A 9,384-nucleotide genomic window follows, 5' to 3' on the forward strand; every position below is an offset into this window, starting at 1 on the left:
ATAAAAGACTATTTGCTATTAACACAGGATTTTGGTGTACTTTTCTCATCCAAATTTGAGAACACTTTCTTCCTAAATATTTGCTTTAGCAAGACTCTTCTCCACTGTGCACAAGCACCCACCTGCCTTTGATGCCTCCTGAGGGCTACACAACCCATAACAGGAACAGAGTCAGTCAGCCAGGGTGGGGGGCAGAATGCAGTGTCCAACACCTGAGATACACAAGAATTTTAAAAGGAAAGGGGAATGTATTGGAGAGGACAACCCTATACTGCACTCTGGCCATTACATGAGTTTTACGTATGATGTTACTCGATTACAAAAGGAATTAGTCTGTTCCATAGCAAAATATGCTACGTGTGCTACCTCTGATTTCCACAGAGAACGTCCATAAAGGAAAACACTCACAATATAAACTTTTGTACTTTCTGCAATGGTTTTTAAGAAAGACTGTTTTCCACTTAGTCTACTTTTTTGCTAATGCGTAAACAAAACAATTTTCTTTACTCAAATCTCCCCCTCCGCCTTCCTTCTACAAATTAGTAATTTTTTGAGAGAGAAGAAAGGGAAATAAGGTGAATGATTATCTTTAGAGTGTGGTAGGTGGACAGCTGAGTGTGGTAGGTGGACAGTTACCCAGCTGTAAACTCTCATCCTTTGCCACTGGTTTTGTTCCTGCCATAGAAATGCAGAGTAAATAGTGGTTGCTGATACTTTACAGTAAAGGTTTACAAATTTGTTTGCTGTGAACATACAATCAGTGGGAAATCCCCATTCTGCACCTGTGTTGGGTTTCGTCCCACAGTTAAGCATTCACCTAGCTTCTCTTACCCTTGTCCACTCAAGCGCCTCAATTTTAATTTTCAGTTTGGTGTACAAAACACTTCTAATGGAAGTGTGAAAGATCTGCTGGAAAATCACTGAGTACCCGTGTTAATACCACATTGTCTTCATGGTTTTGAGTCGAGCCCCTTATGCCTCTCGTATACTTGTATTCATAGTTACCATTTTAGTTTTACTGTGTTCTGTGAAAAAAAATTGTAATTGGTTGAGAATCACTGTGGGCATCCATTCTTATTCAACTAAATCTCCGCAGGTTTTTTGAGCTGGTGTGGTTTAGTTTAACTCTTGTATTCAACCATTAGTGCTACCACCTTCTCACATTACAATACAATTACTGGAAGCAAGTACTGCATTTCCTATGCAACAAAAAAAGGAAAATAAAAAATTGCTAATGCTAACAAACTGTGTTGTTATGTACTTTGTGCTGTGCTCAGAAGTATCTTTGTGTCTTTATGGTGCCATGGTAATTATTGCCTGTTGAAACATTACATTATCAGGGTATGGACCGGAGCTTTTGGGGCCAGCATCATGCCTTTGATCTGGTTTTGAACTCTCTTGGGGCTTGTGGGTTCCACTTCATTAGCTATTCTCCAGACATGTGGACTTTCAGTTGAACTGACTCATAAATAAATACGGAACAAGCTATACTTTCTCAAATCTGTGGGTGTCCTGTTTACAAAAATTATGGATCACTCTTCAATGAACATTTGAAGGTTACATCATTCAAAATAAAGATAGAGTCAGCCTAAAAAAAGAGGGAAAACTTCTTGCTGAAATGAAGAGAGTACATGCATTTCGTTTTGAAAACATGAGGCCGCATCTTAAGGTCACCTTTAAGTATGCTAATATGTGGCTTAAGGTCACTAGGTACCAACTTGCATTCTGGTCCTTATCATTTGAATTAAATTTTTAGTGCTTGGCTAAATACAGATATTTTATGCAGATATCTAGAGTTAAACTATAAATGAGACACCCCCACATGAAATGTGGAGATGGAGCAGAGAGATTGACTTACCACAATAATTTGGAAGTGTTTTACCATATATGACACAGTTCTTAAAATAATGTAACACTGACAAAACTAATGGTTTGCAGTAGAGGAGCGGGTACTTTCTCAGACATTTCTGGGTAAAAGCTTGTGCTGAGTATCCTAGATTAGACCTGTTAAACATCTCTTACATTTGGGATCATGATGTAGGAGATACATCCTACCTCTGCAATACACGGCACCTTTCTAAAGCAACACAGACATACAGGTATAATGTGAATTCTTCTTTATTTTTTTTCAGGAAAATATTTTTTCTAATACTTGCTTTTCTACACACACAAAAGCTCTTGTGCTTTTTTCTTAAATATATATTTATTTTAATGTATACAGGAACAGATATATATATATATATATATATATACGTATCTATTTATATAGGTATATTATATACATCTATATAAATATACAGATATAATCTATATAGACAGACAGTCTTTGGCTGTTATATGTGGCTGAGTATGTTTGATGTAACCGTCCTCCAGTACCCTCATCTTGTATCCATTCGATATGCAGCAACATTGGGCCAAATTCTGCTCTTGATTACATCCAGCGAAAATCTGGACCTGCTCCTCCGATTTAATGCAAGAAGAAAAGATGTACCAGCTCACCTACTATTCAGATGAAGTAATTGGAGTTACTCCAGGTTTACATTATGGTAATTGAGGGTATGATTACACAGCAACTAGACACCCACTGCGGACCCATGCCAGCTGATGGGTTTGCGGGGCTTGGGCTGTGGGGCTGTTTCATTGCTGGGTAGACTTCCAGGCTCAGGCTTGAGTCTGGGCTCGAGGAGTCTGTGGGGTGGGAGGGTCCCCGAAGTCAGGCCCCCCCAGCCTAAGCCTGGAAATCTACAAAGCAGTGAAATGACTGGGCAATCCGAGCCCCACAAGCCCGAGTTGGCTGACTCGGGCCAGCTGAGGGTTTTTGTTTGCTGTGTAAACACACCCTAAAAGCAGATTTGGGCCTGTTAGATTTGGTTTTTCTCTCACATCAGTATAAGACAAGAATAGTTACGCTGACGTCATTCAAATTAAACAAGAATAAAACCAGTGTGTGAGAGGAAAACCAGGCCCATTTCACCCACTTCCACCTTAAGTTAAGGCCATGTGCTATTTCACATATAAACTATCTATTTAATACTTGAACAATTTTAGCCTTCAACTCACACCCACCTACAAGTTTGTTTGATTTTTGCATATAGCTGAGTAATACCTGCATAGCATTAACTCCTTACATCCCACATTCCTCCTCAATGACCATGTAAAATATCTATCGTTGTTGTTGTTGTTAGAAAAAAATCCATCACATAGAATTAAATTTCAGGCTACATTTTAAAAAAATGGGTGGAGAGTGAGAACTTGACAAATACACCAAAAAGGTCTAAACTGGGCAAACTCTCCTCTTCCGATAATCCCAGACATGACATGTAAATTAAAGATGAATTTGGGATCCTCTCAAACTATTTCTGTTGGAAGCTGTGTAATCTCCGTAGTAACCATTTACAACTGTTAATCTAGTACATCAACAGAAAAAGATAATTATATATTTACTTCATAAAGTGGAATCAGCCCAGAAAAAGTATGGGAGGTTTTGCTAGTAAAGAAAATCTGACCTACAGGATATTAGAGCAGTTACAGCAACTGGAATGCAGGTAGGCATTCTCTTCTGCCTATTTCAAATGTTTTACTAAGTAGCTGTAATAAAATGACCACATTTCAGTATTTATATTAATCCATTACTTCATAAACATACTTGTTTTTAGGGCTGGTCAAAATTTTCTATCAGTTTTTTTCTATCAGAAATTGAATTTTCCACACACAAAACATAGTTGAAAATTCAATTTTGATAGCAAAAAAGACCCCTGATTTTTTAAAAATATGATTTGTGTTCAAAATGTTTGGTTATTTTTTATACCAGCTTTGCTTATTTTCTAAATAGAGATATGTAATTTGGTTAAATGAGTTCCCTAGCTCAATTAATTTCCCAGTGAATGGGTAACCACATCAGAAAAAACTCCAACCACAACAGGGATGTTGTTGGCAATTTCAGGAGAGAGGCCAGTGACTGGCCACAGAGCCTGACATACTATCTGGTTCCTGGGAGCATACTCTCTGAGCCCTCTCTACAGGTCAGAGTTCAGACACGTCGGTGCGGAAACTTGTGTTGCCATGGGCCATGCAGAATTTGCTCTATGGCTAACCAGAGGGCTTCAGCCTGACATAATGTGAGTGCAGTACTTTGTTCTGCACTATTGTTACACACATACACATAGATACAAAAAATTAACATAAATGAAAAGTCATAGAGCAAAGTCTCTCTTGACCTCATCTTCATCTCTGACCCCCTTTGAAATCTGGTTTCTGCTATCTCTGGTCAACTGAAATAACTTACACTGATGTCACTCATTCACTCTTTTTTTTTCTTTTTCCACATTGGTCACTCCCGCCTCTGCTCACTCTCTGTCATGAGTGTCTCTGACTGCACTTTCTTGACACTCCTACCTCTTATAGAGTCATGTGTTGTTATTACTATTTATTATTGATTCTGGTAATGCCCATGATGTACAAACACAAAAGAAGACATGATCCCTGTCCTGACGGGTTTACATCCAAGAAAGGACACAATGAACACACAGACAAAAGCTAGGGGGAAGAGGACCATCATGGAAGTATGGTGTCCAGATGGTGATTGGCCATCTCCTACAAATGCAAAGTTTGAATGATGTTTTTGTAAATATATGATGTACAGACAATCATGTACATCCTGCTGCAGTAGATACTGTGGGCATCACTGTAGTTTTAAGTGTCATGGTATAAATAGGATGAGGAGAGGGAAGTGGCCTTGCAGGCCAGCAAAGGTGTAAGCATTTCATTGAGGTAAGCGCTGAGCAGTTTGTTAGAGAAGAAGCCAATCAGCAAGTAAAGGCTGGTGTATTGGCAGAGTGGAGTGGAGAGTGAAAATAGGGGAGCTTGAATAAGCTCAGAGTTTTGCAGCACATTAGAGGCTGAAGATGGTTGAACCTGACGTGGTGGAAGAGAGGAATTTAGTGGAGCGATCGAAAGAGGGAAATGGCAAGGTCAAAACTACAGACAAAATAGATTACATTAATGCTAACATTTTGTATTGACTGAAGTAGTGAGAAGAAAGGGGGAGAGCTGAAACATTGATGTTGAAGAGGGAAAGATATTCAGGATGGTAGATAGTGAGGACCTGAATGAGAGTCCTGGGTGTTGGAATAGAAAGAAAAGGGAAGATGTTAGGCATGTTTGAGAGAAAGAAGAGGCAGAATTTGGACGTGGATAGGATGTGTGGAGCAAGGGAGAGCCAAAGATAACCCTTGGTCATGGATGGAGCTGGTAGAAAAATGTGAAATTGTTTCTATGTCACATGGTTCAAAATGGAAACATTTTTGTGTTATTGGGCATTTTTTTTTCAAAATTTTCACCACCTATTTTTTCAAAAACGTTAAAAAAATTTAAACTTGGAATGATTTTAGTCTGAAATTTCAACATTTTAATGTTATCCCTTCCTCCTTGTTGTTTCCCTTTTCCCCCCACTAAGTGCAATGAAATAAGTGGTGTCCAGGTTTGGTATTTTGTTTTGTTTTGGGTGGTGGTGGCGGGGGTTCCTCACGCTTTTTCCTTTTGCTATGCTGTAACTTTGCCAAAGCTGAGGATGTTTTTTACAAGTTAGACTGGCAAAAGAAAAGAAAAAATTAAGGGTTGGCTGGGGGGTGGGGGAGAAAGTCCTACCCATCATTCTTTCTTTAATTCAGTGGTAGTGCCTTCAAGGCTGCCACCAACCTGACAACCTACACCTACAAAAGTTGTCAGTTGAAAAAACAAAGCCATTTTCTATGGAAAAAATTATGCCAAACAAAAAATTTCAACCAGGTCTAGTTATGGATCTGCATGACAGGAAAGAAGATGGTATTGTCAACCATGGCAGAGAATGGTGGGGGTGATGTAAGGCATTCTAGTTGGACCATTTTGAACATAATTCAGTAATGAGCTGTGAAGTGATGTCTGACAGTCTCAGAAGCAGTGCTGAGTGGAAGAAGACAAGTCAAGAGTGGCCTGGTAGGTTTGGGAGTCACCAGGAGGGAGATCATAGCTGAAACCATGTGTGTGAGGATAATAGGGCAAGGAAAGAGCCCTTTAGAGTAATACACAGACAACAGGCTAGAGGTGGAGGACCTGGCAAAAGACTCTGAAGGAAAAGTCAAAAAGGCTGGAAGAAAGCCCAGGGAGGACTGTATTGTGAAAGCCCAGGGAGGACAAGATGTCAAGAAGAGGCAAATCGACAGTGCCAAGCGAGGTCAATGAGCATGAGGATGAAGCAGAGGCCAAGAAGAGGCCACTAGATAGACTAGAAGATATAAAGGTGGCTGACACCCAAGTTCCGTGTGAGCTCAGCATGGTCAGCTCTGTCTGCATAGCTAGGTCTCATTTTATTCAAATGCTCTTTGGTGTTAAGACGCTTTGAAGCATTGGATACTGCCCAATCAAGGATGCCACTGACTTCAACAAGCTTAAATTCACCTTGAAAAGGAAAAGGAAATAGTCTTGAGTTTTGGTCTTCTGGGTACAGTTCGTGCAGGGCTTGCGGTCATCCCGTTCATCCCCTTTGTTTTTACAGAGCAAAAACTACTTACAACCCCAGCAGCAGAGGAGGGTCAGACGCCCATCTACCACCTACAATGTTGCCAACTGCAGTGAGGTCAGGAACGTGCTTACTATGCAGACAGTTCAACCAGCAACAAATGGGCTTTGCTGATAATCAGAACAGACTCCACTACCAAATTTGAAGCTTCACCCAGATGCAATCACGCAGTTCCAACCTCACCAGTGCATCCAGGGAAGAGACAAACATGAGAGAATACGGGTCGCATTTTGTTATCCATTGGGGAAAGTGTTCCATCCCAACAGCAGCCCACACTACAGGTGTCTATTCCCCTGAGCCTCAATTACGTCATGGGACTACTCACATGCTTAATTTTAAGCATGTGCATAAGTGCTTTACAGGATCAGAGCCAGGCTGTTCAACACCTTGTAGGATCAAGCCCTAATAATATCTAAGTCTGAATACACATACACTGCAAAGCACTATATGCAACTGAAAATCATGCATGCAACACCACCATTAGGTCACGGTGCAGGCATGGTGTACAATGCAATGACAAAATTCAGGTTCCCAAGATAATTTATAAGTTTCATAGATGTAAGGGCTGGTCATTAAAGTGGCCTTTGACCTCTTTGGGCCTAAAAGTCTCGCAAGGGATGTATTCAGGTTTTCGCTTAATGTCTTGTGTGTAGGGAGCAGGAAAAAGACTCTTCCACAGAAATGGTGCTAAAATGCATGAACAACCCACTCCTTCTTGGTATTCCTCCACTGTGCATCTTACACGTTGAGAGGAATTGATATACAGTAAATATGCCAAAGATCATGACTGGGTCCCTCAAGTAAAGCAGTAAAGCTCCCTTGACAGTTCAGTTCTGCTGTAAGCATTATCTACGCTAAAAATGTAGCTCCCTTGGTGGCAGCAATGGTGGTACTGCAGCATATCCAGTGGACCTCCTCTCAGCAGGGTTAGAAGTCAGGGTGTTTAAAATGCTGGCAGCCACATGGAGCCCTGTTTACATTCATGGTCCCACGGGTGCTCCCACTGGGAGAGCTGAATTGGTGAGAGCAATGATGGGAAATTTTCACCAAGTTATGGCATTGATGCAGGAATTCGAGTTTGGTTCTATGGCCTCTGATATTCAGGAGATCAAATTAGGTGATCATAATGGTCCCTTCTGGCCTTCACATCTATGAAACTTTGGAGGGGCTGGGGGGAAACCCATGTGTGAAAACAGTCTTGGCAGAAAGATTTTTCTTGTGGACAAGTCACAGGATCTACCACTCTGCATGAACTTGGTCAAGTCATTTAATTTCTCTGTGCTCTCAATTTCCTCATTACTGAGAATGGAGATAATAGTATTTGTGTACTTTCAAGGCTAAATTATTGCTTGAAAAGTGCATTGATGTCTTTGAATGGAAGGTGCACATTATTATTAAGACTAAAATGGCTCTACTCAGATTGAAATGTACAGTACGCTAAAAGAATACATACATACAAGGGGGGTCCTGTTGATTAACAGAAAATATTAGCCAAGCGTAAACTACCCCACAGTCACAAATGACCTTCGGTAAAGAAAATATGTAGTGGTGTGTATTATTTACTGTAAAAATGAAGCATTCTGCTATTCCAGTTAGTTGTACAGCCTCTCTTACAGTCTCACATGATAAGTGAAATACTGACATTCTATGTTTAAGCCAATGTAGTCAGAGCCCAATACTCCTAAGCAGCTGCCAGTCCTCAGTACATTCAAGCATGGCTTTGGCTCCAGAACTAATTTTCTTGTATTTCTATGCACGAAGGAGAGATTTCCATAATACATTCTGCTACTACATCTGGCTGAAACTAGGAGAAACAATAGAACCTGTTTACAGGAAGATTTATATGATCAGTATCCCATCGAAACATGTACTTTACTTTGCATAGATTACAAACACACACAAACACACTTTCCACAAAGGCAGCATATTACAGCACAGCATTTGAAAGATCGTAGCTGAAGCAGAGATTCGTCGGGCAGTCATAAAAAACTTATCAAAGAATTAAGAACACTTTACTAAAACAAGAAGAGAATTGAACCTCTTTAATTGCCATAGGTTTTTTAAATGTGCAAATTGAGTTTAATATGTAAATTGAGTTTAGTGTAAATAAAAGGAACTTTCTAAGACCATTTCCATTTTAGTATGTTCTCACATAACACCATCCTGTCTGAGTCTCATTGATAACAGCCGCATATTCTGAAACCTAGTCCGCTTGTAGGGATGGGAGTCTACATTCAAACTTGAAAAATATCACTCCTGTAGTAAGGCTGCATTTGTTAGTGAATAGTGAACTTTCAAACAGAATGTTGTCTGCAGTGTGCTTATGTCCAATTTCACAATTCTAGACAATCTGAGCTCTTTTCTAATGCAGACTATGCCAAATTGCTTTTGTATTGATGATATATAAACTTCAATCTTCTTTCGGACCTATTGGTATTACAATGATATCCTCAAGGGATTACTTCTATGGCATGAAAAAACAACCTTTTAAATTCATGTTATGGGCTAATCTAGCTATTTAATCTTTTCCTTTCCTTAAATGTAAACGTTTTTGATGATATGGAAAGAAAAGGAAGGGAAAGCATTATTAAGGTAGTGGGTTAGTCTAATATCTTTTATCCGCCAAAGACAAGCCACGACTGGCAATATTTATTGGTTCAGTACTTCAGCAACATGGTGGTAATTGCCTCTGAGTGTTTTGCTAGGTAGTTAGCACAAGGGTATTAATGAAAATAGCACCACTTCATTTTAAAATTAACTACTTGGCCATTCAGCAACATGAGTTGATAAATTATGGCAATAAATTTGTGACTGAGATTTATGTAATC

The sequence above is a fragment of the Emydura macquarii genome, unplaced genomic scaffold, assembly GCF_026122565.2.
Source record: "Emydura macquarii macquarii isolate MOO-44397 ecotype Brisbane River unplaced genomic scaffold, CSIRO-AGI_Emac_v2 contig_3506, whole genome shotgun sequence".
Classification (NCBI taxonomy): Eukaryota; Metazoa; Chordata; order Testudines; family Chelidae; genus Emydura; species Emydura macquarii.